At 48.9% G+C, this 27,265-nt stretch overlaps 1 long non-coding RNA gene across 3 annotated transcripts in view; it reads right to left on the bottom strand.

Annotated features, from left to right (window-relative positions):
• LOC310892636 overlaps nt 1-20,504 on the bottom strand; it is a 28,820-nt gene extending 8,316 nt beyond the window's left edge. Inside the window, exons 1-3 of one of the 3 annotated variants that reach the window (XR_014578279.1) lie at nt 16,536-20,504; nt 15,854-15,943; nt 1,887-5,841 (exon numbers count right to left, since the gene is read on the bottom strand). This is a non-coding gene — a long non-coding RNA (uncharacterized lncRNA). Of the gene's footprint in view, nt 1-1,886; nt 5,842-15,853 lie in introns of those variants that run through there. The other 2 variants (XR_014578280.1, XR_014578278.1) reach the window with 2 other exon arrangements.
• Nucleotides 20,505-27,265: the final 6,761 nt, after the last annotated feature.

Raw genomic sequence — 27,265 nt, 5'->3', positions numbered from 1 at the left:
TGGGCATTGCAGAAAATCTCAAGCCCACCGCGTTGCCAGTGGACAAGTTGAGCACGCTGTCAGGAGTAATTCATCCAGCCGCAGATTAACAGAGGAGTCCTGCAGGCACAGTTTTCTCCCTACCTCATTACTTTGCCTCTGAGTGAATTCCTGCAGTTAATCTTTGTGCTTCGTCGTTTTGCTGGAAGTCATGGCACTTCATCTTTACCTCCAGAGACAGCGACACCAAACCAGAAACCCCATGCAGCTGACATGCAGCCACCTTGCAGAGCCTTAATGTATCTTCCAGCTGCTGATGTACAGGTAGCTGTGCCATCTCCAGGGCGAAGAACTTCTGCCAGGCTGGCTGCCCGCAGCTTTCCCTTGGAAATCCCCCATTTCTAACCTTGTAAGTAGCCCAGGAGGTATGTGAGGTTGCTAAAATTAAAATGGGAACAGGGCGCATGGTATGACAGCTGTGTGACCTTTGAATAAGTCATTAATCTAAGGGAGAAGCCCTGTGCTCCTGCCCCACAGCTGTTCCAGCATGGGCATGGCCCTCAAACACAGGGCTGTGGGTCTGGGAGGCGGCAGCTGGTCCATCTGTAAAGTGCTTTGTCCTGGTCTCTGCCCTGCCCCTTCCCCACATTTTTGCTCAGTTGTCCTGTCTCCTTTCCCCTCTCAGCTCTCCAGGGCCATGGCCCCAGCAGTGACCCCCTCTTTTAAGCAGTTTTGTGCTCAACTGGGCTTTCTTTTGCTCCCAGCTCCTGCGATTCTCTGCTGCCAGCTGTCTCACGCCAGCCTCCTCCGCAGCCAGCTGGGCCTGGTGACACCAAGCAGAGCCCCAGCGCCCAGCCTGCCCTCCCGCTGCTCGGGATTATTGTGCCCAAGCCCTGGGTAGGGCTGCTCGGACAAAAAAGAGGGCACAAGGTGAAACCCACCTTTGCTTTTTAAGCTCTGAACAGAGTTTCACACTGTGAAGTGGCATGGGGCAGGTGCTACCCCAAAAGCTGATGCACTAGCCGGAGGGTGGGTGAGAGGGCATGCTGTTGTTTTGGCACTGGAGGTAGGCAAATGAGGCACAGAAGGTTTCAGTCTCAAAGAGGGAGCCCATAGCAAATTTTGGGATGAAATTTTTCGTGGGGCTGGATCCAGCCCCAAGCAGGGCATCCTGGAGGAGCTGGCAGGGAGCAGTGGGCACTGGGACGGACACGTGGCAGCAGAGGAGCTGCCGCCTTTTTGCTCAGACAGAAGCGCTTTCAAGGTGACTTTGAAAGGGTCTGCAATATTTTGAGCAGTTTTTCCATGTCTGTCAGTGGAGACTCCAGAAATGAAGTGACATGCCTGATAGCAAGCCTCATGAGACAGATCCTCCGCCAGTGTAAATCAGCAGTCGTCCCCTGCTCCCATTTATTACTGCGCTCACTTATGGCCCGTGCTCCCAGCTGTCCTGCCAGGATGGCAAGAAGCAGTGGAACAAATCCAGGTGTAATTGCTTCTCGCAGAAAAAACTGCAAGGAAAGCAAGCTCACTTAGCGAGCATAAATCTAGGTCTGATAGTTTTCTTTTCCTTGAAGGAAAGCAGAGTTATGGTGCGAAGGCAGAAAGAAAGGAATGCCATAAAACAGGCGAACAAGGGTGGATGGGTTTGCCATCTCACGGCCTTTTTTTCCTACATCCTCTTGCCACATCACAGCTAGCATAATGGACTTGGAGAAAACCTGAGGGAATGGCTACATGAACTGCTTTCTAAAGAGCCCGGGCTAATACTCATCATTACTTTGTGTGGTTTTGTTTTTTTTTCACCAGTGCCACTCCATTGATTTTCACTGCAGTGACACAACTGTAAAACAGGCTTAATGTAGTGCAGAATCAGACCTTATGTACCTAAATTTGTTTTTCAGAACTGCTTTTCTTACAAGGAAGAAGCATACCCCCGACTTTAAAGGTAAGCTCCGTATGCTCACTGCAGCATGAAGATCTGTGGGTATAAATCCTGTTTAGATGACTTTATAAAGCACTGATGTACTCCACAGCACCAGGATTTAACCTTGGGATGTTCATTTTCTGTAATGTGATTAAGGAGCCTTTCCCCCTGCACAGCAGATATCTAAGCGGTTTTTTGTGTACGGAAGAGGAGCAATTGTCCGGCTTTACGCAAATGAGGCGCTACTTCAGTGCTTGCCCTGTGAAGATACTTCAGTTTCAATGGGCTTCAAGATTGCACTTTTGTGTTAAGTGGAGCTGTGATCTTTTTCCAATGAGTGTTGCTATGCAGGGCCAATTTGTGACGTCCATTATTCTAAAATAAGTAACTTCTGCACAGCAGAAATATGCTCCACTTGCACTGCTAATCTGTCTCTCACACAAAGGCGTGTTTGGAAGAAAAGTTATTTATTGCAAGTAATAAATGCAGGTTCTCAAAAGCATTTATAACTTAGTTTCCAGAGTCAAAGCGCTCCAGTTTGAAATAATTTCCTTTCAATTTTCTGTATTTTCAATCTCTTTCCTGGCTGTTTTAGACCATATATCGCACACTTAATTATTCTCCAAAGGAGAGTCTCAGCCATTGAAAATAGAATATACTTAGCAAAATTGCTCATGCCAGAGTCTGTCCTTCAGGTATCAACTATTGCGTGCTATAAGACAGAAAACCTGGCTCCATGTTAAATAAGCATGTCGCATTGAAGTCCCTAGCCTCACATGTGCAGGTTTTAGATCTCGTCTGTGTGGTTTCTCAAGTCTTCTCACCCATTGGCATGACAGTCCTCTGAATGTCCTCTGGTGGAGGATGGAAACTGCAGTTAACACTTACCCACTTTGGAATCAGAGCAGAGCTGGGGTGCTGTGGGATCGGAAAGCAGTTTGTCCGTATTTGTGTACAGGACATTTCCCTCTAGATAAGCTGCACCACTGTAAGAGCCGAGCTGTTGGAATTCTTCCCAAAAGAACCCAGAAACTTTCATTTCATTAGAAATCACGAGTTACTCCCTGTCCAGGGCTCCACTTTCTTGAGGCTAGAGGGCTTCATATGATTTTTATATGACTGTTCTCAGGAAGAGGAAATGAAAACATACCAGTATTTGGAACAGTTCATCAGGTTAGTTTGGGGTTTCTTTGTGGCTTTGGCCACGAGTTACCATGGGACCGGGAAGTGCAACTGAATAACTCCATGTCAGCAAAAAAAACGAGTGGTTTGCCCTCCTGTTGTGCTCCTGTGTGAGGCTCATTAGCGAGGCCGGCCCTTTCCCTGCAGCAGCAGCTGGCTGTGGATGTGCAGCTGCACAGCTCTGTGCCTTGGGCATGGGCTGACTGCAGCCTCGTGGTGTGAAGGGTTTGCATGGGGATGGAGCGCAGCTGCACCCCTCTCTTCTTCAATAATCGCAAACACATTTATAGCCGCCCAAGTGGGTATGGGAACAATTAGCAAAGTGGAAAAGAATGTTTACAGCAAATAATTCATCGGCTTAAAATCCCTACCTGTCTGGTGCGTTAGGAGGGGGTGAAACCACACGCATTCCTGTTGTCTCTGCCTTGGGAGGGCAGGCAGAGCTTACGGTTCAAAGAGGTCACACAAAATCACTGTGGCAGTGCTGGGAATACCTGCATTTCATTCTCAAACTCCTTCCAGTATTTCATCCATTCTGGCAGATGGTATTAGTCAAAAGAGGTTTCTCCTGTTCTCTGAGAGACCTTCTGCTTGACAGCTCTGTCCTCTGAGGAAACATTCATTCGCAACAAGTTTGGCTTGAATCAGTTTGGCTTGATTTTCATGTTTTCTTATAGCCCACAGCAAAACTTGTACCCCAGTGTCACTTGTTTCCACAAACATCCCTACAAAACGCAGGGCAAGCTGCGTTGGCTGCTCTCCACAGGGCTGGAGAACAGAAGACCCAGCCATACCAAGCAGTTCCTTAGCAAGGTGCAAAGTGCGTGCGAGACCCCAGCTCGGCAACTGAATTCACCAGGTATAAGCCGCCCACACATGCATCAGGCACGGGGCCGTATGCAGGGGGCTACAAGTAGCTGGTAGTACAACATGAGCTTGCACGTCCAGCCACTTACACGGCACTGGTGCATTGCTGCTGCAGCCTGTTTTAACTGGGCGATGGGTTGCATGGCTGGCATTTGTTATTGCAAAGTACAGCTGTGCTTACATTGCTTCTGGAGGAGGAGGAGTTCCTCCGGATGGCAGGGCTTTCTTGGGACCTTTCCTTCCCTATCAGCCAGGCTGCTGTAAGCAGCGTGTAAAGGGAGACTGCTAAAAGCCGTGAACTCATCTGAAAAGGCATGGCTTGCTTCTCTTTCACTTCCCTCCTCTGGACATGGCTCCAATATGAAGCTGATATTTATGTGTTTATAACGTATACTCACAGGGGTGGCTGGAAAACACTTCAGGCACTGCGATCTGGTCAGTGCTTGTCCCAGGAGTGGTTTGAATCCAGCCTCACACTCTCCCATGAATATCTGGAGGGCCGTTGGATTCTCTCGTGCTTATGAGGCTTGTCGATAACTCACCATAACTTTTTTTGGCTTGTTCTGGAAGCTGGCAATTGAGCTTTGCTTCCAGAAAGCTTGAGTTGTTACTCCTGGGTTTAGCTAGCAAATATAAACGAGGGTTCAAGTTAGTTTACTTATCCATAAAAGATACGCTTTATTTTTTACAGCTATATATACACGTGTGTGTGTGTTTGCGCACACACATAAAAAAGAAATATGGGCTGTTCCCTTGGCCTCATCCCACTTTCCATGAAAAGAGTGTTCCCCTGGAAGCTGTAGCCGTTCACGTCTCGCAATCTGCCACCTGTCAAAGCAATCTAAGATTTACTAGTGACAACTGAGTGCTAATGCCTGCCATCCTTGCCCTGCAAATAGCCCATGCATTCCCAGTCCCCTGGCTCTTACGTCAGCTCTCCTCCCCACGATTAGTTCAATCCCAGCCAGTCACCCAGTGGCCATTTGGAGTGATTCACTCTTAGAAGCGCATATCTTCGACACTCACTAAAACTTCAGGGGGAAAATGAGTCATTTCATGTTATAGAAAGTCATATCTTGCCCTCGGTATTTCTATGTATACATGAGCGATAATCATTTATTTTTAGATAAATTTCTCCAATATAAATGCTGCTTGCTTCGATAAAGGTCGCCTTGAGAGCCACATGCTAATATTCGGCTTATTGCACGAACGCTGCAATACATTATTTATTTATTCATTCACTCACTCATCCGCAGCAGTGCAGTGGGATGACAGGGAGCTATAGCAGGAGCTCATTGTTGGGAGTCAGCCTGGAGACAGGGCCCCTGTTGCTAGGCTTATCTGTTGAAATGTGCTTTCAATAGTGCAGTGAAATCATCTCCTCTCTGGCACTTTCTTGCTGGTTTAATCACTTGGGTCTGCCTCCTCGACTGTCCGGTGATGAGTGTTTTCAGGACTCAAGGTCAGAAAACGCTGGCTTTTCAGGGAGGACCGTCGGACCATGTCTTTGTCATGGTGTCCTGGAGAAGCCCGGGGCCTTGTTCGGTCTCGTCACCATCCCAACAAGCCAGCGTTGCACTTGTGGGTGGGCCTGGTGTTGGTCCGGGTGTTGTGTCGTGCCGGTGCCACCCGCAGCAGCTTTGTGTTGGGACCTGTGGCAGTTTGGGGTCCTGCCACTCCTGACATTGCACCGACGTATCTGAGCTGCCGTGCCCTCTGGACGGTAGGCCTCACTTTTCACACAACTCCCAGACACGGCAGAGCTCCTGCCCTGGGGCAGCTTGGTCTCACCTCGTCCAGTGTCCCCTGTGGAGGTTTATCCCTTGCCCCAGCAGTTCCCGAGGGACTGGAGCAAGCACAAAACCTCCACCGTCTCCTGAAGACATCTGTGGAGAAAGGAAGGGGATATCATCTGGACATGAGAGCCATGTCAGGGCCCTGCCGACCGGGAAGCAGGACAGCTTCCCACCATATTTAAACATCTTCAAGAAAAGGTCTCTTGAGTTTTATATGCATATGTGTGTTTATATTATAAATAATGTAAAAAATGGTGTTTAAAAATCCAGATGCATAGCTACGTGTCCCAGGGGGACGATTACTGAATTGTTGGTTTGTTCACTCCCAGGGAGGGGCAGTCAGTTGAGCTGCCTCATGTGCCAAGCTTGGCCCATGCCTTTCTCATTTGAGCCTCCTGCCCTGTGGCACACATCTGGGGGGAAATCCCAAGGCCTTTGCCCTTCCCCATGGATGTGTTCCTCTCCTCTCCTCTCCTCTCCTCTCCTCTCCTCTCCTCTCCTCTCCTCTCCTCTCCTCTCCTCTCCTCTCCTCTCCTCTCCTCTCCTCTCCTCTCCTCTCCTCTCCTCTCCTCTCCTCTCCTCTCCTCTCCTCTCCAGCCCAAGGACAGAAGCACAGCATAAAACACAGCCCAAAACGTGACTCTCCCTCCTCCCCATCCTCCAGCAGTTAAATATGATTTTGGATGTAAACTATCCAGATTAAAGAGATATCTGGGATATTTTACCATCATGCTGGCTCCCAAGTTCAGTAAACACTATAAATCACGGGGCCAGATACAGCTCTGACTGAACTTTCACATCAAACTTTAGCTGGATGTTGAAATAAGGTGACATACCGATTTCAAGAGTTCTGACTTATCCCCTATTGGTGTTTATGTAAAGAGAGTTCAATGCGTGGTCTTATCCCTGCATCCCGGAGATACTGCCAAATGTTTCTCAAAGCGATGTTTTCCTGCTCTGTCTTGTGCCGGTCAGCAAATCTCCAGGAGGAGAACGGGGCTCAGACAGCATCTGTGTAGGAGCTGTTTGAGCACCGATGTTATCATTTTGGCTCAGGGTGACAGAACAAAATTATCAGAAAACTAAGTAACAGGCTCATTGTCTGCTCTATTTGAAATCATTTCTGGCAAATAACCGTATCACAGGCAGAAGACCAGACGTCTTTGTGTGGCAGAACAGAGCTGTGTAATGAATACGCGCAGTAAGGATGTAGGACCCGAGTGAGAATCAAGTCTGCGAGACGTCTGTCTACTTACAGTCAGGCTTTCTTGCTCCCTGCAGAGAACAGATGGAAATCCAAGGGAAAAGACAGACAGTGTAAGATAGGAGAGGTGCGCCCCAGATCTGACATTCAGTAGTTTGACCATTTTTACTGCAGCAGCACAACACATTCTGAGCTGGCGTAGCAGAGGAAGTAAGGCGAGTGCTTTGCATACCTCCGTTAGGACATATTTATGTTTTATGTGACTGGATGACATTAAACAGTGGTTCTCATCTCTTTCTGTAGCTGTGAAAGCTGGCAGGGTTCATGCTTCACTAGACCTGCTGGAGTCAACACATCAGCGAGGATGTCTTTGTTGTTTGGCAGCCGTGGCCGAAGAAATTACCAAACCAGATGGAACCGTGCAGTGCCTCTTGGTATTTTCCCTGCCTGCGGCTCAGCTGCAAAACATGCTCTCCCATCCTGCTTCTCCTACGTTTTTGACAGAGACAAAAAACTTTTCGAGGCTTTTTAATGGCTCCATTCATAGTCTTCAATTTTTTTTAAATCCTTTGTCCTCACTTTGCTTGACCTTTGTACGGTGGAAGACTTTGGATTTTATCCTTCAGGTCCTAAAATCAAGCATGACAGCTTTTGGTTGAACAGTGCCCTGTTAGGACAGTTTTGCCTCTCTAGATGTAAAGACATCAAGAAATGGGGATTGCACAGTGTCCCTTGGTAATGAGCTCCTTGATTGATTGCTCTCACTATTAGATGCCTGCTAGCACAATGTTTTTCTGAATTCAGTTTCCATCTGCTTGTCTTACACCTCCCTCGCCTGCTTTGTTAAAAAACATCTCCACTTTATCCGGCTTCCTTGGCGAGGCACCTGGGCACTTGCCTTTGACTGGCAGAGTAGAAATCCTGACTGAGCTGTTAATCAATGTCCACCTGCAATGGGCATTAGACGGGGACCTCTAAAAAAACTAATTTCTTCCACATCCTTGGTGGTGGAGGATGTTCAGCATCTCTCAGGCAACCTGGGCACTCTGGATGATCCCTTCATGTAAATGCTGTTTACTGGCACGTGGGCATTCCTGTCCCTGCCAACCAAAGGGCTGTCGCGTTATATCAGCCATGTTAGGGGCTGCTTCTTGGCCACACAGCCGCCTCTTTGAAGGTAATTTGGGAACCCTGGGCATAGTGCAGAGGATTTGCTGGGGATAGTTTAATGGAGTCATATGAGGGAAATGAAAGGAGGGAAAGAGGACAGTACATGCCTAGAAATTATTCATGTTATTTATTTGTGGTGTTGCCTTTTTTTTTTTTTTAAATTAAAGCAACCCCTGACAGCCTTTTATTTACAAAGAAACATCATGTACTTATCAACAGCAGGAACACAGAACTGTTTGTTGAGCTGCGGCATTTTTAGCTCCTGCTCCCCTGCGCTGCTGATGAGACATTGAGAAATAGTTGTTTAGTGGCCTTAGAGTTGTGTAAATCATTTTAGTCAACAAACTTGGCTGCTCTTTCGAGTTAATGTGCCCTTAAAATGTAACAACATTAGACTATTTGTTTTTGCAACGTTAATCTAAGTACTTTTACTTATAAACAAGAAGCATCTACAAAAAGGAGTCTGCAAAGCACGGCACACAAGTCCAGAGTGTGCAACAGTGTGCCCTGCACAGTGCCAGCCCTTCCCGGGGAGATCACCGTCCTGCTGAACTCTGTGGAAGTGTTTCCATTCGCTTCAGCATAATCAAGATCTGGCACAGCAAGAAAACAAGCTCTGGGTGTCAGCACACTCTACCTCTCCCAGACGTACAGAGGTGCATTTTGGCCCTTTGACAGCGGACATTTTATAATTAAAAAAAAAAATATTTTATTCATGTAAATCACAAGTGGCTCCTTGAGTCCACAGAGAGAAAACGAAGATGCAGATCCCCACAGCTCTCCCATCAGGTCAGAGCCTCCTCTCTCCCATCAGTGAGAGCTACCTATGCCACGGAAGCATGTCAGCAGCTTTCCTGCTGTACAGAGTCTGTCTTGTATTTTGCAGCTTGAACTTCACTCTTTTTTCCTATTAAAGCCCTGCTGGGAGTATTCAGTCATGCAAAGTCGTTAAAGGCAGTGGCAAGGTTTCTTATTGACTTCAGTGGAGTTTGGATCGAGGCCATTTAATTAAGCCACAGAAAAACTGTTTTGCTGTCGTATCTTTTCCTGGTTTAACAATGTTACCCGGATAGGGTCGTATAACCTCCATCCTATGTGGCTAATAAAAATGGCAGCAAAAGCGGCTGGCTGAATAGCCAGTGCCTGAATAGTTGCTGAAAGGTTGTTGCTGTTATTGGTCGAATCGTTTGTTGCCACTTCAACACTTTTTTTTTCTTTCTTTTTGTTGGCAAAGCACCCTGTAACTTTCCCTTTTACTTGGGTGACTGAGCTTTGCCATCTGACATCGTGGCGACACAGGCTGCGTTTATACACCTCTGAAAGAACGGTCTTTGGATGAGCTGTACCCTGTTCCCCACCCGTCTTTTACCTCCGTTCTGCACACTGGACTTCTCTGGCAGGAACCACGAAGAGGCTGGTACGGGCCAGAGGAGAAGCTCCTGACCCTGACGTAAAAACTCACGCAGCCTCCTGTATTGTAGCTATCAGCTATCGTGGTCCCTGACTGCAGCTGGCTTCTCTCAAGTGCGTTTCCTCCACAGTGATAACAACCGGCTTCTGATATGAGGACTCAAACGCTTCAGAGGAGCCCCAGCTCCTCTTTGAAAAACACTCAGTATCGCTCCCTCCTCCTGCGACGCTCATCCCAGGTGTTGCTGAGCTCCCAGACACCCGGGCAGAGGCAGCCTGAGAAGAGACCTGCTCGCAAGCAAAGGGCCGCAGGAGGAGGAAGGAAAGACCTGGAGGACCTGTGACGTCCTCTCACACCTTGCACAGACGGTCTGCTTAGGGTTGCCTTCTGAGTCACCCTCTGCAGCACAAAGGCGCAAAGAGGCTTTTGGAGAGGCTTTTCCCTTGTGCCGCCAGCCTCGGTGAGCGGCCGGACCTCCTTCCTTTGGGGCCGCCTCCTCTCTGGGAGGATGTCTCGGGACTTTGGCTCCCGGAGCAGAGCAGGGAAACAAAAGCAGAAACCGAACAGGGAAATCTATTTCCCATGGAAAACCATCAGAAGGAAAGGTTGCCAAGCCCATCCCTACTGTCCCTCAGTGACTGTAAGGATGAGGATAAGGCAGTGAGTTTCGTGTGAGGAAAAATAAAGGCCAGAAGCTTGGGAGGACATCTGAGGGATGCCTTCAGATAAACAGCAGGTAGCGGAAAGGGGCGGGCATCACCTTAAATAATGCAGACTCCAGAGGAAGGAGAGAGAAAATTTGGAGAGGGGGTAACAGGGGCGACTGAGGGTGAAGGTGCTCAGAGCATGGACCGCTGGGGTGGACGTGGGGAAGAAGAGTGAGCAGCCCTTGCAAAGGAAACGGCACGAGGTGGATTAGCAACGGGCTGGATGCGGAGGGATGACTCAGTAGTGATGCCTCCACTAGGAGAGTGGCGAGGGGGAGTCTCGAAATGCTAGTGCAGGGAGGAAGAGGCCGGGCATAGGTGCAAGAAGGAAGGAGGAGAGAATGAATGCAATAAGACCTTCTGGTGGGAAAAAAAAAATAATAAAATAAAAAAATCTCCCTGCCCAAAACTGTAAGCAAATGAATTCAGAGCTATTCACGGCAATGACATCAATTCTTTGCTCCAGAAACAGCAATGGGAATAAGGGGAGAAAGTGGGAGGAAAAAGAGGAAATGAAGGAAATTAATTTTTGGCAGTAAAATTCATCATGAGCACTTAGGTATTTCTGGAAATGTTATTCCAAATTTCCCAAGCAGCGCGGGCCGTGGTTCAACGAGACGGTAAATCAGTTTTCAGGGCACTTAGCACCACTGCCCCCAGATCACACGAAGCAGCACGCTGCTGTTCTCAGTCCCCCCTCTGCTGCTTCGTGTTGAGCAGCCAGCGCGTTTCTGGATGGGCTGGCGCTGTTACGGCAGCGGGCTGCGTGCTCCGTCAGGTGCTGCGTGTCCTCCTGCAGCGGGCGCGGAGCCAGCGTGACGGAGCCAAGCCGTGCAGATGCTGGACCCTGCGTTGAAGATAATTCAACGAGCGAGCGTGGCCACTCCGGTTCACCGCCGTCCGGCCAGGGGAACGGCTGGCGCAGAGGGTTTTTTGGTGATGGGTTTTTTGGAAGCCTGTTGGTCCCCAGCTTTTGTTGAAATAAATGGGTTGGGAGATGGGGGTCTTCTGGAAACCCCACTGGGTGTCTTTAAAATGTTTCTCCGAGTGCCTGGTTCCCGTCGCCTCCACAGGCTCAAGCATCTCTTTACCCCGTGGCCATGCTTACCCGGGTTATCCCCTCCTGGGGATGCGTTTGTCTGGCAGCTTGTCCTCCAAGGGCTTCCCCGCACGCATGAGGAACGCAGCAGAGCCGCGGTGGTGCCTGAGCGCCATCCCTACCTGGCCAGCGTCCAGGGCTGTATGGGGCAGGAAAGTCCTCGTTTGCAGAGGCTGCAGCCCGTGCCCTGAAACCAGAAGTGACCTCCTGGCCTGCAAGAAGCGCTGTGGAGCCTGGCAGATGCTCACGTGGGGAAAGGAATTGCATCTTCAGCACCCAGCAGTGTGCGGGCAGCTTCAAGGCTTCCTTTGGCGATCCGTGGGTTTTGGAAATGGGCAGTACACTTTTTGGAGTGCTGTGCAAGCAGCAACGCGATCAAGGGCACCTTAGGGTAGAAGCTTAGCTGCTGCAAGAAGCTCCAAGGATGGCGTGGAGTACAGAGAAAGCACCTTCTTTTGAAGAATTTCCTGTCACGAATCTGAAAGGTTTCACACTTCCACAAGCCGAGGACCTTTAAAGAAGAATGTCAAGGCAGGAAAAGAAAGCCCCCCTAAATTGCTCTGGGAGGTGAGCCCGTAAGAGCCATCGCTGGTGCTACATCAACGTGACAGCACTGTAGGGTCAGGTGAGATCAGCCCTAATGGCATCCAACCGGGAGGACGCCTGGGGAGCTGGTGTGAAAGGAGCACTCTGAGCTACTCCTGCCTTCATCGGGGTCGGCCCCTGACAGCCAGGCACTGATTCAAAGAGCTTCCCTGCCCTGAATGGTCCTATAAATATATGTATTTTTTTTTAAAACAGTGAGGAAATGAATGGCCATGCTGAGGACTAAGTGCTCCTCACGCCTGACCTCAGGCACGCTGGCTTTGCCCCAGCCCGTGCCGCCTGCCGCCGAGGGCTCCTCTCCTGCTTTCTCCACGTGCTCCCCTCGCCCTTTCCCCCGCTCCCTTCTCCTCCCTCCTCTCCCCATGATGAAGCCATCCAAAACTCAGTTCCTGCTCTGGCATGGAGCAGGGAACAAGTGTTGAAATCCTGCTCCTTGCTTCTTTTCTCCGAAACGTAATTCTTGCTCGCTGGTCGCCTTATTCTCGGTATATCCCTGCTGGACCCCTCGCCCCTTTCCCCATTCCCAGCTGCTTGGAGATGTCCTTAAGGGACATGGAAGAAGACGTCAGTGCCAGAACAGCCTCCCAAGGGCTGGAAAAGGCCCTGAAGGCTCCTTGTTGGTGCCAGCTCCTCCCGGAGCAGCTGGAGCTGGCCGGCACGGGGCCAGGCACATCCCCTTTGTTCGCACCCACCAGCACAGGCTGCGGCTGATCCACGCGTGTGCACCCCACAAGCCTGCCCAGGGCTCCTGGGGAAACCCTTCAGTTGATGAAATGCTGTTCCTCATGTATTTTGTCTATTCCAACTCAGGATTTAAATACTGAAACAGATATCACAACAAATTTCAGCAGGATCTGTTCTTCTGGGTCTCAGCTTCTTCGCACCCCCAGCTGCTGTGTCCTCTAGAGCACGGCCATTTCCTTTGGGACCACACTTTGTGCCTTTTTTGATGTCTTTCTTTTGGACTCAGCCCGTGACAGGCTTTTAGCAAGATTCTTTCTTTGATAAGCTGTTTTGGCTTTTTTTCCATTGGGTTTTGCCCATGACAAAAGTGATTTACAATTGGGAATCCTTTTCTTGCCTGTTGTGTTTTTTTTTATCCTACGTTTCCTGCCTCTTGTCACCTTTATATTTAATTTCTGCTGGGCTGCCCTCTTTTATGTGTGCTTGCTGCTGCATCGGCCTCTTCAGTCAAGCTGACGTTCAGAAGTTTTGCTGGGAAAAAGCGATTATTTCCCAAACCAGGTTAGGTAGGCCAGGAAAAGCCACGTAGTAAGCAGAATTCGGACCCGCAGAAGAATACAGCTTATTTCATTCGGGGAAGACATTAAAATAAATCTTCCAAATCACCCCCTTCCACATAAAAGCTCAGCCTCCTTTAGGAGCCGTCGCTGACATAAATCAGGCAGCTTAGCTGCTGGTAGGGGCTCTGCAGAGCAGACAAGAGCTCCTCAGCACTCAGGCACAGCACCGTGTGCCTGCTGGTCTCTGTGAAGGAGCTCTTGCTGGCGGTGAAGGAGATTCCTCCCTCCCCTTTAACTATTCCTCCAAGAAAATGCTAATCTGAGTATGTTTTTAGAAGTGTGCTGTCTTTGCAAAGTCTAACATTTGGACAGATCTCTTCCTCTAAGGCAGGAGGTGACATTTTACTCATGAAACACTTCACGCAACCCTGTCTTTTCCTTAATGGCTTGCCATAAAACATGTTAATCGCTTGCAGAACTGCATTTCTGTCACCACTACAGCTAAGATGAACACGGCCCAGTGTCACGGTAATATAATGTTGTACCTGTCCTAAAACCAGACCTCAGAAAAAGTGTTAAAATATCTAACGGGCTGAGCAGGGTGCAGTAGGAGAGACGGGGCCTGCAGGAGCTCACCCGCTCAGACGGGAAGGTCATGATGATGGGGCCCAAAACTGGATGCTATGTGAAGCAGCCCTTCTGCAAGCTATCTCAAGCCCTGAGCGGAGGCTGGGCACTGCATAAAGGCTGCTGCTGTCGATATTTGGGTGCTGGAGAAGAGCCCAACTCTGTGGGTGCAGACCAAGCTCTGTCATTGCACCTCACTTCACCCAGCCTTTAAAGTGGGATAACAACAGCTGCTCATCTCCCAGCAAGATGGCGTTGGCTGTGTTTGGGTAATGTTTTAGGCAGGAAGTCTGAACACGCTTGGGGAAGCTCCGTTTAATTGCTTATGGACTTAAATATAGCGAGTGTTTGTTGTTGTTTTTTTTTTTTCCCAGTGTTCTTACTGCATCTGCTAGCCTGGAAAACCTGCCCCCCCCTCACATGCACTGGCAACAGGGGACTGGTCTTTGACTCACATGCACTGGCAACTGGTCTTTGACTCGCAAGGGTGCAAACCAGAAGCCTCTCCTTCAGCTGAGCGGAGGTGTGTGATTGCCAGCCCTTTGTAAGCGAGAGGACGCTCGCTGCAGACTGTTGTGATTTGCAGAGCAAAAACATAGAGCTTAGTCATCAAAAACCGGGGTTAGTCATCACGAGCAATCTACCTTCCTCTGAAAAATCTAAGGAGGGATAAAAGTTTGGTGAGGTTTACAGGGCATTAAAAAAAAAACCACGGCTACCACAATTGCCGGCATTAATTCTCATCAGGTAGCCTTCCTTCCCCGTTTGATGCAGAGACGTACAGTTTCATGTCTGTCGCCAAACGCTTTAGCTCTGGTGCCCATAAAAGGTTTCTGCTGTAACTGTCTTGTTATCGGACCATCAATGTCCTGACACTTCCTAGTGATTAATCCTGCGTTGAAATGAAATTGAGTTTCCATATATTTGGCAGAATGACCCCAGGACTTCCTATTTGGGGAATACAAAGAATAAGGCATCTGCAGCCTACAGGAAGCCAGAGTCCCTGATTTCCTGCAGAGGCAGAACAAGAACAAACAGGGAACACATATTTCACAGCGGCAGTCGAAAGCGCACGTAAGAGCCCTGGCGGCCCCCATGATGAAAACAATTAGAAGGGGGAACATCCCTGGTCCCGAAATTATTTGTGGGTGTTTTGTTACATACACAATATGCCATTAGAAAATGGTTGTAGTTCAAGTTAATGCTTTTTCCAGGTGACTATTAAACTTTCCCTCGGCATATGTCTTATGCTTTGCATCAGCAAGATTGTGCTTGTAAAGCAAGTGGGTTTTACATTGCTACTTGCTGCGCTAGGCTCTCTAAATCCCTTTGTGCTTAGGAAAACACGGTGACATTTTCTTTGACAGCTCTTTAAATGAGCCCGGCCAGATTCGGGCTGATGTAAACTCCAGCGAAAGGGGCAGGAGGAGGTGATAACGCAGCAAATGCTATCTGTCACCTAGGACCGGCTTGGAGTGGAAGGCACAGGGCAAAGTGGAGGCACCAGCCTGCCTTCTGGGGACGTGCAGCACAGCCTCCCGAGAAGAGAGGCACTGCTGCCTCTACAGAGCGACTTGGCGGCTCTACACCCACAAAATGAAACGCTTCAAAATGCTTCCAAATTGCTGGTTACGTCTTGCTCTAATGGGCATCATTGACTTAAAATTAGACCTCTATCTGAATAATACTTCTACCTGAATATATGCGCTTGTGTGCCTGCGTGTGTATTTATAAATGTGCGTGTGTGTGCACAGACAGAGAAAAACCTGTTCTGGCCACCCGCTACATCGTGGAGCTCATCTTGGTTGTTGTAGTGTATTTACTTAGCGTGTTGACAGAGCTTTTTCAGGTGTCTCGTGCTCCTTCAGCACGGCCAGTTTTCCCAGAGTCCATGGTTCTGTTGCTGGTTCTTCTCATAACAAATTGCCTTATTCCTATCCTACACAGGTGCCACATCACCACAACCTCTGTGCCTACGATTATCTTGCTTCCTACAGTTTTGCATCAGCAGAGCCCTTTTCAGTGCTTCCTCACCTGAACTGGAGTGAAAGATGGGAGACCTAGGTGCTGTGTGGTGTCAGGTTCGGTGTGCTTCCACGGGGAAAGGTTGGGGCTGCCCTCGTTCTGCAGGCAGAAAAGGAACAAGTGAGATTCCCTGGAAAGGTGCTTAACTCTGGGCGTTTTTAATAAACGTCTCTCTAGAAACAAAATGCAAACTTTTGCTCTCCTTTAAACCACGCCTTTGGAAGGCGGACTGGTTTTGAAGCTCTAAACCTGAGAGAAGACTCAGTTTCCCACAACAACATTTTTCTGAAAAGGCATCTTTAACTTCTTCCCTGAGATGTTCCCCTTGGAGCGGATATTTCTGTAGCTGATTTTTGAAAATATCAAATGCAAGAGAAATGCAGGTTGCGGCTCACAGGTCCTTACTAGGATGATATTGAGAAAATCGTGTTATATCAAGCACATCCCAAGATAAACGCAGAGCTTTTTGAGTGAACTAAGGACAAATTTATGCCACAAAATGCAGCTTGCCACTGAAATGCCAGAGGCAGTGGGAATCAAAGCTGGTCCGCCCATGTGACACAGGTCCTAGATGCAGTCTGGACATATTGACTTGGCCGCTGATTGGGGTTAACGAGCCCTTTTCTTAATTGATGCTCTTGTCATGTGGACTTGGTTTCCCCCTCAGTCTGGTAAAAGGCTCAAGGAGTACCTGCTTGTGCTGAAGTCTGGAGGGTGCTGGGGACACAGCCGGGAGCAAGAGCATCCGCAGTGCGAGACGGGATCCACAAGGCTCTCACGACACTCTTCTGCATCTGCAGGGAGCTGGGCTGCACGGCCTCGTCACTTTCTTCTCAGCTCCGAGTTTTACAAGGCACCATGTGTCCCTGTGTCTGGCAGAGGGCTAGCCGAGTGTCTCCCAGTTATTCTGGAATTGGAAAAGTACAGACACATTTGTGCAGTGCTGCCAGGCCCTGTGATTCTGTATGCCTTGCAATATTTGATTTTTGTGCTCTCAGCTTTTGCTCCCAGATGAATTTAATGGAATTCTTGTTTACATTAGCAAACAAGAAGGAAGAAAAAAAAAAAAAAAGAAAAAAAAAAGCACCCCAGGTGTCTGGTCTGCCTGGCAAAAAGGAGAGTGGGGACCCGTGACACAGGCCCGTGTCCCAGCTGTTAGCGCTGGGCTGGGACACGTCACCCCCCCTGAAAGCTGTGGTTCCATCACTGCACTATGGATATTGTCGTAAATAACCCCTGCTCGATAAATCAGACTATAAAATGACTGCTGTTCTCTCTCGCTGCAGTCCACCCCCGTCCGTGCATTATCTCATCATCCCTTTCTCTTACAATAATTGCGCTTCCCTGCTGACAGCTGCTGGTGGTTTTCCACTCTTCCAGGGGAAAGCCTTCAGGGAGAGTGCTCGGCGATCTTCCCTGGGGAGAGCCCGGTGGAGACACCAGGGATGCCCTGCAGGATCTTTCCCCAGCACACGTGGGGTGGTGGACAGGCCCCCAAGCTGCACGGTGTGGGAGCCACGGCTGCATGCCCCGTGCTGCACGGGATCTAGGCACCTCCACCATTGTCAGCAAGGGACAGCCCTTGCCCACCAGGATGGGCTAGGGCTCTCCACCATCCCTTCCAGGCTTGCTCCTCCATGTGTGTGAGTTACCACTCCAGATGACCTCCGTTAGCAAACCCTCTGAGCAGCCCCACGGCCAGGCACACCACCCCGGCTAACCCCAAACACGGCACCCTATCTTCCACAGCCCTGGGATCACCCTTATCACAGCAACACTTCATTTTTGGTCAAAGGGAGTGCTAGCCCTCATGGGGGCGCCTTGAAGACAGTGATTCTTTAAGGGAAAGGTTGCTGGTTTGCAACTATATACAAACTCAGATTATCTTCTTCAGCGAGTTTCTACTTTTATCTTTCTATTTCCTCTCAAAACCCACCGTTGTGAGTGAATCAGAGACACGAGGCAGATCTGGAGATGAAGAAGTCGTTCTGCTGCTGCCTCTCTTGGTCAAACACCATTCCTCCTCTGATCACATCAGTTGCCTCTCCTGCCTGTCTTGCTGGCACCAGGCTCTCCTGCTGGGGCTCCCAGGCTTCATGTGACGAGAAGCAGTAGCTACCTGTGGCACTGCTGTGGCTACTCTGTTTGCTTCTGTAAGCCGTAGGGTAGTAAAGCATCTCAAGATGCTGTTTCCGTGTGAGCAACTGGAAGTGGCTGTAAAGCTGCGTGTGGCTTTGATGAAATCCAGGCATCTGAGCTCCACTGCTTCACTTCTGAAAAGGGGTAACCCTGTGGAAGTTATCATCACCGGCTTCTAATGTGCATTGCAAATGGGAAATGCCGTATTCTTCTCAGTGGTGTGACTCTACTGATGTAATCATTAACAAAGAATTTCGTCAAAATCACTCTTGTGTTACAAAGGTGTGAGTGATCAGAGAATCCGCCTGATATGGCAGAAATGATAAAGTTTTCCTGATGCAGCACATAAAGAGCCAAGCGAGTATTGTCTTTCTTTACACCTTTTCTATCCCAACATAACTCCATTATTTCGACAATTACAGGAGGGGTGTGGATCTCCCGGGAGTAATTTCACCTTTATGGTTCTTGAAATTGATGACACATGTGCGTTTCCAGCAGCTCAGCTGTGACAGTTCAGCAAAAATTAGTTCTACACAGAGCTGATGAAACCGCACGTACAAGGGTCATTAACAGGCAGCGAGCAGTCAGTTCTTGTTTGCATAGTTTCAGAGACTGTTTGGAGTTGGAAACCCATAAATGAGTGATAAGATCCTTTGAGGAAAGAGATTGTTCAGCTTTCTATCCTTGGCCAATCTCAAGCCCGAGTGAGGACTGTGGTGGCAAGCAGCTTTCGCGGGGTATCTCCGGTTGGTCCCCTGCTTGGTGGCACAGAGGAGATCAGCCCAGAGGAAGGCCTGATCTTGTCGCAAGAGATATTTTCACCTCCCTCCTTGTTCCTCTCAGTCAGTCCCTCTTGCGTAGACTCTGTGACTGTATCTATTGTATTGATCTTATGCCCCTTGGGTCTGAAAAGAAGTTGGGATTTTCTGCTTACAGTTAGGAATGGGTGGATCACTTCAAAACTTTTATCCTAGAAAAATGCATTCCAGGAGCAAAAGACATTGCTGGATCTTGTGTGAGGTTTCATGCAGTTTATACAATGCCTGATACAAATAAAAAGTGTTTGAGTACAGAAACTTCTGGTCTGCACTGTAGGTTTGGCTGCTAGAGAGCCCTTCTGTGCTTCAAAGCTTTTCTAAGATGTCAAACATTTTGAGTTAATTAGGGTTAGGAGCTGTTTCGCTGTTTGAATTTCTGACAGCAGAGAGTTAAATAAAGCTTTGCTTACAAAGTCTTTCACTTAGAAATACACACAAAGCTGTTCAGTGTTAATTCCCACGTTTGCTTTAAGGCTTGCGGGAAGGCATTTTCTCTCTTCTCAATCTTTATGAAAGAGCTCCTCCAGGTCTTTATTTGCCTTTCTTTCACAGCAGAGTTTGTCTAGGCTTGGTGGGGATTGTGCTAGCTTTGCCATCAAGTCTGTAGGAAGACAAATAAAACACTTTCTAGGTGTGTGCCAGCTCCTCAGGATGATGGCTAACAGAGGGGTGGAGATTAAAATTTACTAGCGGTACTGGTATGATTTATGGGTTTGCAGCTGTCTTCTGGCAGAGCATTCAGAGAGAATATTAAGAAAGATGCAACACTTTCAAATTGAAAAAAAGGATCCAGGACTGTGATGTGAGTTAAATGATGGTGTCTTTGCCAGGTTTATCCCTGAATTTTTCACTAGCGCCATAAGAATTTTATGGAAAAGATCTACAGCCCTTCTTTATTATTAGGGAAAAGACACTAAAACTCAAAAAGAAAAATGCCTCCTGGGGAAATGTGAGTAAGCTCACTCCTCTATGCCATCTAACGGGTCAATCAGGATATCCTGGGCCTCTAAAACAGATACACTTTCTCTTCCCGTGGCCTACCATTTGGGACTGCAGAAAGGCAAGTCTCACTCCCACTCTAATGAAGTAAAGCACTCGGCTAGTCCCAGCTGGTGTCCCTCACCCCACCAGGAGGCTACGTGACCGCAGCCCAACACCTTGCGGGAAGCCTCCTCGAGGTAGTCCCCAGCGGCTCTGGCAGCTCCTCCTCTCTCCCGTGACCACATGCCAGCACGTGGCCTTTTGCACAAGCGGCTGCCACTCGTCCGTGCCTGCAGAAGGAGCTGCCCCATCCCTGCACCCTGCTGTGATTGCCACAGCGCAGGGTTTCCGCCAGGCAGGCCACTCGTCTGCTGCTGGAGGCTGCGCTCCAAGGGTTCCTGGTGGCTGAGAGCTCAGCCTCCTACAGCAGCCCCCAGACCTCGCCAGGCCATGGCCTCGGTCCCATGTATGGCTTACAAACCGGTTGTGACTGCTGAGGAGGTACAAGGGGATTTGCATGTCTCCTTTGAGACGTCTTTACCCCAAGGCGCTGCCTTGGTTGGGTTGGAGATCCAGGCTGTGACCTGGCATCTCCCGCTGACTGACCGGAGGCATCTGTCCCTGTCCCACCACATGAGAGGACATTTTCCGTCGTGTTTTGATCAGGCATTCCAAGGGCACTGTGGACAAAAAGAAGATGAGACAGAACTGGGGACCACATCAGCCGGTGAGTCACACAGGGGATATTTGAAACGGGTCGGCCCCCTCACTTACACATCCTGTCTGAGGGGCATGTTCAGCTCTTCACAAAGTGTCTGTCCCATGGTAAGGCAGGAGAACAAATTATGGGCACCCTGCTTTATCAGCCTTAGCCTTTTCAATCACGATGATCTAATTAAATGAGGTTTTCCAAGAAGCAGCTGATTTCCACAAAAAAAAAATAAATTACTGGAAGCCTGGCCCAGAAATGAGAAGTCACTCAAAGATGTGGCAGAGTGAATGCGTTGTCTGCAAATAAAGACTGTTTTCAGCTGGAATGTCCAGAACTAGTTCTTAAAATATTTAAATGGAATTTCAAGGATAAAGCTTAAGATTTTGCTAGGATGTAGAACATTCCTCCTCTGTTTGCCTTTTTATTTAAATAATCACTGAATGAGATACTAAGGTCTTGCCTCAACTGGAAAAAAATGCAGTAAAATGTTTTATATCAGAGTAGCAAAGCAGGCAGCTTTGAGCAGACACTACTATGTGACACTGGAGTCTTATATTGATCTAACTTATGCCTCTTGGGAATAGCTCACATTTAAAATGAAATCTAAAAGGTCATATTTTATACTGGAATAGGGGCACTTACATAGAGAAGAGATCATGGTGTAACTGCGCTGCATACCTGGCTGCTAATGCTATACCTACCTGCAGAACTTATGTTATATGTAACTGTTAGTACTTCCCTATGCGGACAAGGTCTTTGAGATTGCATGAAGGAGTAATTCCAGATTTAAATTTTGCCACAACCGCAGGCTTGAGGCTTCTTCATATGCGTAAGGGGTCAGGCCCTCATCTGGGGTAAGCTGATGCCACTCTATTGATTTCAGAAAAGCTAAACCAATTTACAGCAGATGAGAATCTGCTGCAGATTTCCCAGCTGCCCTATCAAAAATCTTCTCAGATCATTGACTGAGGGAAAAAAAAAAGGTCTCGCCTGATTTCAAAGAACATAATAGACCTTTAATTTAATTGGCTTAATTTTATTGGCAGCTATTGTATGATGAAATGAAAACAGATGATCTGAATGAACAAGGAAAGGTTAGATGGGAGTAACCCATTAGCAAATATCAGGGCATCATCCTATTGTCCTCATTTAATAAAGGAATGGGTCAGTAAGTACAATCATAAACATTTTTACATTTTAGTGAAGATTTATTTGACATCATTACTAGCAGAGATGGATTCTTGGAAGAGCAGATGATAAAACAGTCTAGCAGACGAGAAGCTAGCTCCTTTATCTGGCATGAAATGGCACATCTTTACAGATTGTCCTGTTTAATTTCACCTTTTATAGCAGCTGAGCTATTACTTCAGATTGCTGTGGGATATTTGATATTTTTTAACATTCCTTTGATCATTTTTCTTTACCTGCAGCTTCTACTGCCTGTTCTGAGTGACCTCTGCATAGATGTAACTTGATGTACATCATACTTGAGAGAGAAAGACTAAGAAAGGGAAATGAGTTTCTTCTCAAGAGTTTGATCCTGTGTAAAGCTTCAGGTCCAAAGTTTATGATCATTTAACATCCAACTGCATCAGTGCTCAGACAACACAGGATACAGCTCAGCTTGCCAGGACCTCCATGGGCATGTTATTGAACCATATTGTTGTGGTCACCATCCTGCTTCACTCCCAGGTCTCCCACCTTTCTCCCAGCCCTCAGCATTGCCTCTGGGTGCTGCTGAGCTCTGCCAATCGTTCTTGCCAGCTCCTGAATTAACAGGACCAGGCTGAACATGATGCGGGGCAGGTGGTGTCCCTGAGGAACTCCTGGAAGGGCCATCAAGGTGGGCAGTGGACATGGGGCACCATGGAGCGGGCCAACAAAGCAGTTTACCTGCAGTCTTTCAGGTCTGAAAGTGATGCATTGGTTTGGAAACCTGACCACCACGTTAGGCCTTTTCTCAAGAAGCAGCTTCTCCCAGTGCCTTCTCATCATGACATGTATTAAATGGTCCTACCTCACACGTTGCAAAACCAGGCTTTCAGCTGTCTGTGGCTTGCTGGAAGTCTGTCCAAACAGGATTTAAGAGCATCACTGAAATCTCATCCAAGGACAAGAGTACCCTGAGGGAGAGAACAAATATCACATGCTGTGGAATAAAGAAAATTCAGATCAGATGCAGGGAACAAAAGTGATTCCCCACTTAATTCTTTGCCTGCATAACTCGCCAGTGGTGGACACCATTTGTGCAGGAGCAGAGGAATTTTAAACAAAAGGCTGCCCAGACCTACCTTGAAAACAAAACTTTTGTGGATCCCTACCTGCAAATAAATGCTTTTAAAATAGTGTTTTCTTTACTTTAGCAGGACTTGGTGAGAGCTAAGAAATGTATGGATGCAGCTACTTTCTGTGTTTGTGCCTGCTGGGGGTAGATCAGGCCCCGGAGGCACAAGGCCTGCAGGCTCAGCCTTGCTGCAAAGATGAAAATGGCCGCCCCGACCTGGCTGGGGCAAGCCAGTGTCACACCAGCTCAGCACGGGGTGCCACCAAGCCCCAGAGGGGCTCCCCGAGGAGGACTTACCAGAAAGGGCCACCCTGTTATCAGGGGGGTCCTCTTTCCTGTCACAGCACCCCTGTGGGTCTGCCACGGGGCGGTGTGGAGACTGTTGGGGTTTCCGCTCTGATTCCTTCTCGCCACTCTCCCCATCTTCACTGAATTGCTCAAAGCTGGCTCTGCGCTTTCAAGGCACCGTCCCCAGCCGAGCCTGAGGGCCAAAAAGACACGTCTGCTATTGATAATAGAGAGTGTTACCGACATGGCAGTACAGTGACACCGCCTGAGCTGGGCTTGACCACCACAGAGCTGATGACGCAGCAGCAGTTTGTTTTTCTACTGCTCCTGCCCTTTCTCCCAGTGTGCTCCCCTTGGGCTCCAACTAAAAAGAGATGAATAAATGAAGATTATCCTGGGAAACCTTTCCTTGGTGAAATTTCTCATTTTTGTCCGCAAGAGACCCTCTTGCAGGTTTGAATTAGGGCAGTGCAGGATCAGGCCTGCTTGCCGAGGAGGGCGTCCTGGGCGCAGGGTGGGCTCCACAGAGGAAGGCTGTTCCCCACACTGCACCGCGGGATGGAGGAAAATCAGCTTGTATCTTAACATGTTTGGCCTGGCAGGCATTTCAAAGGCTTCTCCTCTGAATCAGGGCTGCAGGCACTGCCTACATTTCCTTTTCGCAGAAATTGGCAGGTTGAGCTATGCTAAATTCCCTAATCCTGTTTATCTGCTACCTCCTTCCCAAGAGGCACAAGGCTCCAGTGGCCTCTTTGAGCTTTCCTCTATGCAGTTACCAGAGTTATATTTGCCTGTTTGAAGGCCAAACACAGCCAGGACAAGGTAATGGCTGTCTGGGGCCCTTGGCACTCCAGAATTTGGCATATCATTGGGCAGTAATGAAGGCAAAAATGATAGCACTGTGCTCCTTTTTTTCTTTCCTGGAAAAATAAATTCCACAGCAAATTACTTGTGTCCAGGGCAGATGTTAGGCATGTAAAAATAACCCATTGCCCAGGCCTATGAGCAGCAAACTGATGACTTAAGGGAGGAGCTGGTCATGCTGTCCCTTGCCTTTCCCCTACTGCCCTGCTGGTGCCGTGCTGTCCTGATGGGACAGCAGGAGGGCTGGCTGGGCTGGGATGAGGCTGCAGGCAGTGGAGCCTAGGGAACCTCTTTTCTGGGCCATTATCTCGGTCTCGGTGCTGTTTGGTGTGGGGACGCTGCTCTGTGCTGTCCCATCTGCTGAACTTTGTATCCCCAAGGGGAAGCAGAAAATAAATTACGGCTGTCCTTAACCTTTGCACAGGGAAGTTCACTTCTGTGCTTGCCAGGGAAGAGCGCTGAGCTGGTCCTCAGGGTTTCTGCTCAAGGCCAGGTGCCCGCCGGGGCAGAGGGGCACTGGTGGGCGATGGGGCCTGGGTGGGCTGGTGGGAATGGGCCGGGTCACACAGACACCAAGTCAGGCACTGTGCCTCACGGGTGGAGGAAGAGCTTGGGCAAGAACAGCGTGAAGGAGGAGGAGCGAGGAAAAGTCTCCCTTGTGGGGCACTACACAAGCTCTGCGCCACGAGGAGTGATGCCCACCTCCAGGATCACCAGCCCTCCATGCAGCAGGTGGCTGTTGGCCAAGGCACGTGGAAGCTGCTGGGGCAGTGGTGTCTCACCCCTCTTCCCTCCTGGCCTACAGGAACTCTGTGCACGCATCCCTCACTCCATGAGCTCCTTAGCCAGGGTCCAAGTGAGGGAGCATGGGTGCTAAAAACTTAGCAAAGTTTGCGTGTGGGTATTGACTGGGCAGGGATCCTGGCTGGGTGTGATTCACCTTCCTTCCCCCTCAAGGGAGGTGCATTTGGGAACCTATCACCGGACTGGTAGCAGCTCTGCAAAACACTGACTGTCTTCTTGTGGGGCTAAATGAGGAGGCTACCTCAAGCACGTTTCTAAAATCAGCCTCTTTCTCTTATTTACGACATTATTTTGCGTAATGAGCGCTGCTCGTGAGCCTGTTCTCTGGGATGGCATACTGAAGGACCATATGTCACGGTTTGGACTGCCAGCACATCAACATTGCAATCATTTGCAGACTGTTTTATATTTCTTTGAGTTGGGAATCTGTGTAATTAGCTCCCCAGAACAGCCGGGGAGAGGAAATGCAGTCTGTTATTTAGGCAGAATTAACATCCTTGTTCTCCGTATTGTGATCCTTAGTTTCCTAGCGCTGCTGCCAGAGTGGTGAAGAGATCAGTGTTGAGATATTCGTTCCTTGATCCTGCCTTCCTTGCAAAACTATTTCTGCTGCTATGCTAGGCTCTCCTGAGGTTCCACGGACTGGTACAAGGCGTGCTGGTGCTGTAACTAATAAATGCGCACTGCAAGTTGCACTGAAAGATTTGTAGTCACCAGCAGAGTTTTCAGCAAAAGGAAAAGCCCCAAAACACTTATGCTCACCACAAGCACATCGTTTTGCTGCTGTTTACCACATTTTTCTCCAGCCTCCCAGCAGGGTCCTGCTAGAATATCCTACCCTTTGTGCTTCAGACCTGATAAATAAATCTTTACTGACCTGCTGTGGCAGAAGCCATCTATGAATATGATAGTGGGGAAAAGTTACATTATTTTAGTAGGTTAACAAGCCTGCTTGGGCTTCTTCCCTGTCAGCACTTGGCCTGCTGCCAGGCATGTGATTGTCGTGTTACGCTTTCCATTTCTATTCTGCCGCTTTATGCAGGCTGATTGTTAGCTCTGCTTATAAACAGCCAGAAAACAGGAGGAGAGCACTCTTGTGAAATAGCTCCCACTCTGCCCTGGGTGGAAAGGGGAGGCAGGTGTGTGCAGATCCGCTGGGGGGCGGATGGTTAGGGCTCGGGGCAGTGCCTCAGCACAAGCACTGACCTAACTCAAGGGCATCATTCGATGTACGTGCCTACAAAAGGAGAGCTTGCTTTGTGTCATTAAATAGAGTATGTCTCCCAAACACATTACTAGCAAGTGTTTCCAGTGCTCAGTTGGCCTCGATGTCTAAGACAACCTTGGCCAGAGTTTTTCCTGGTGCTGGGACACCTCCCTCTGTCTCTTTCTTCTTCACCCCTGCACTGGCTTGAGCACAAGTTCTCTGTTGCTTGGTAAATGGTGAGTTGAGGTCAAACAAAGAAGCGTGGCCAGCAGGCCAAGAGAGCTGATTCTTCCCCTCTGCTCTGCTCTTGTGAGACCCCACCTGGGGCACTGCGTTCAGCTCTGGGGCCCCCAGCACAAGAAGGACATGGAAGTATTAGAACAAGACCAGAGGAGGGCCACAAAGATGCTCAAGGGGCTGGAGCACCTCTCCTGTGAAGACAGGCTGAGGGATCTGGGGTTGTTCAGCCTGGAGAAGAGAAGGCTCTGGGGAGACATTATAGTGGCCGTCCAGTACCTAAAAGGGCCTGCAGGAAAGCTGGGGAGGGTTTCTTTGTCAGGGAGTGCAGCGATAGGACAAGGGGTAAAGGCTTTAAACTAAAAGAGGGTAGGTTTAGATTAGATATAAGGATGAAATTCTTTACTCAGAGGGCAGTGAGGCGCTGGGACGGGCTGCCCAGAGAAGCTGTGGGTGCCCCATCCCTGGAGGTGCTCAAGGCCAGGCTGGATGGGGCTTTGGGCAGCCTGGTCTGGTGGGAGGTGTCCCTGCCCATGGCAGGGGGGTGGAACCAGGTGGTCTTTAAGGTCCCTTCCAACCCAACCCAGTCTGTGGTCCTGTGGTTCCATGATTCTATGGTCCCTCAAGCACAAGTAGGATAAATCCTCTTCTCTGTCTAGCCAAGGCAGCTCTTACAGGAATGAAGCCATCTTTGATATTCCGCTCAGTAAATTCAATCAAAATTGGCCAGGAGGTTCAAAAGCTATTAAAGTCAGGGAGGAAGGGGATCAGAAGGGTTGTTCTGTTTCCATAAGAAAACAGGCAAGAAGGTGTGTGAGTTACAGAAAAGGAATGGAAATGATGAGGTGCAATATTAGCATGTTATAGCTTATCCTCCCTTCCATTTTCAGACAGCCTGGCTGGGTTTCGGTAGCTGGCCTGCAGCTGACCCTCTGACATTTAGCGTTTTGCTATATTGACAATGCTTCTGCAGATTTAATATCATTTTGGCCCCGCTCCTGCTGACACTGTGGCAGCAGCACTGGGCCCTGGATGTCGGCAGGCCCCACCTCTCCTTTTGCTTGTCTTTCTGCTGCATTTTGCCTCG

The sequence above is a fragment of the Anser anser genome (assembly GCF_964211835.1).
Source record: "Anser anser genome assembly, chromosome: 1".
Taxonomy (NCBI): Eukaryota; Metazoa; Chordata; class Aves; order Anseriformes; family Anatidae; genus Anser; species Anser anser.
Note: the sequence above shows the minus strand (reverse complement) of the source record. Positions and strands in the feature narration are given on the sequence as shown.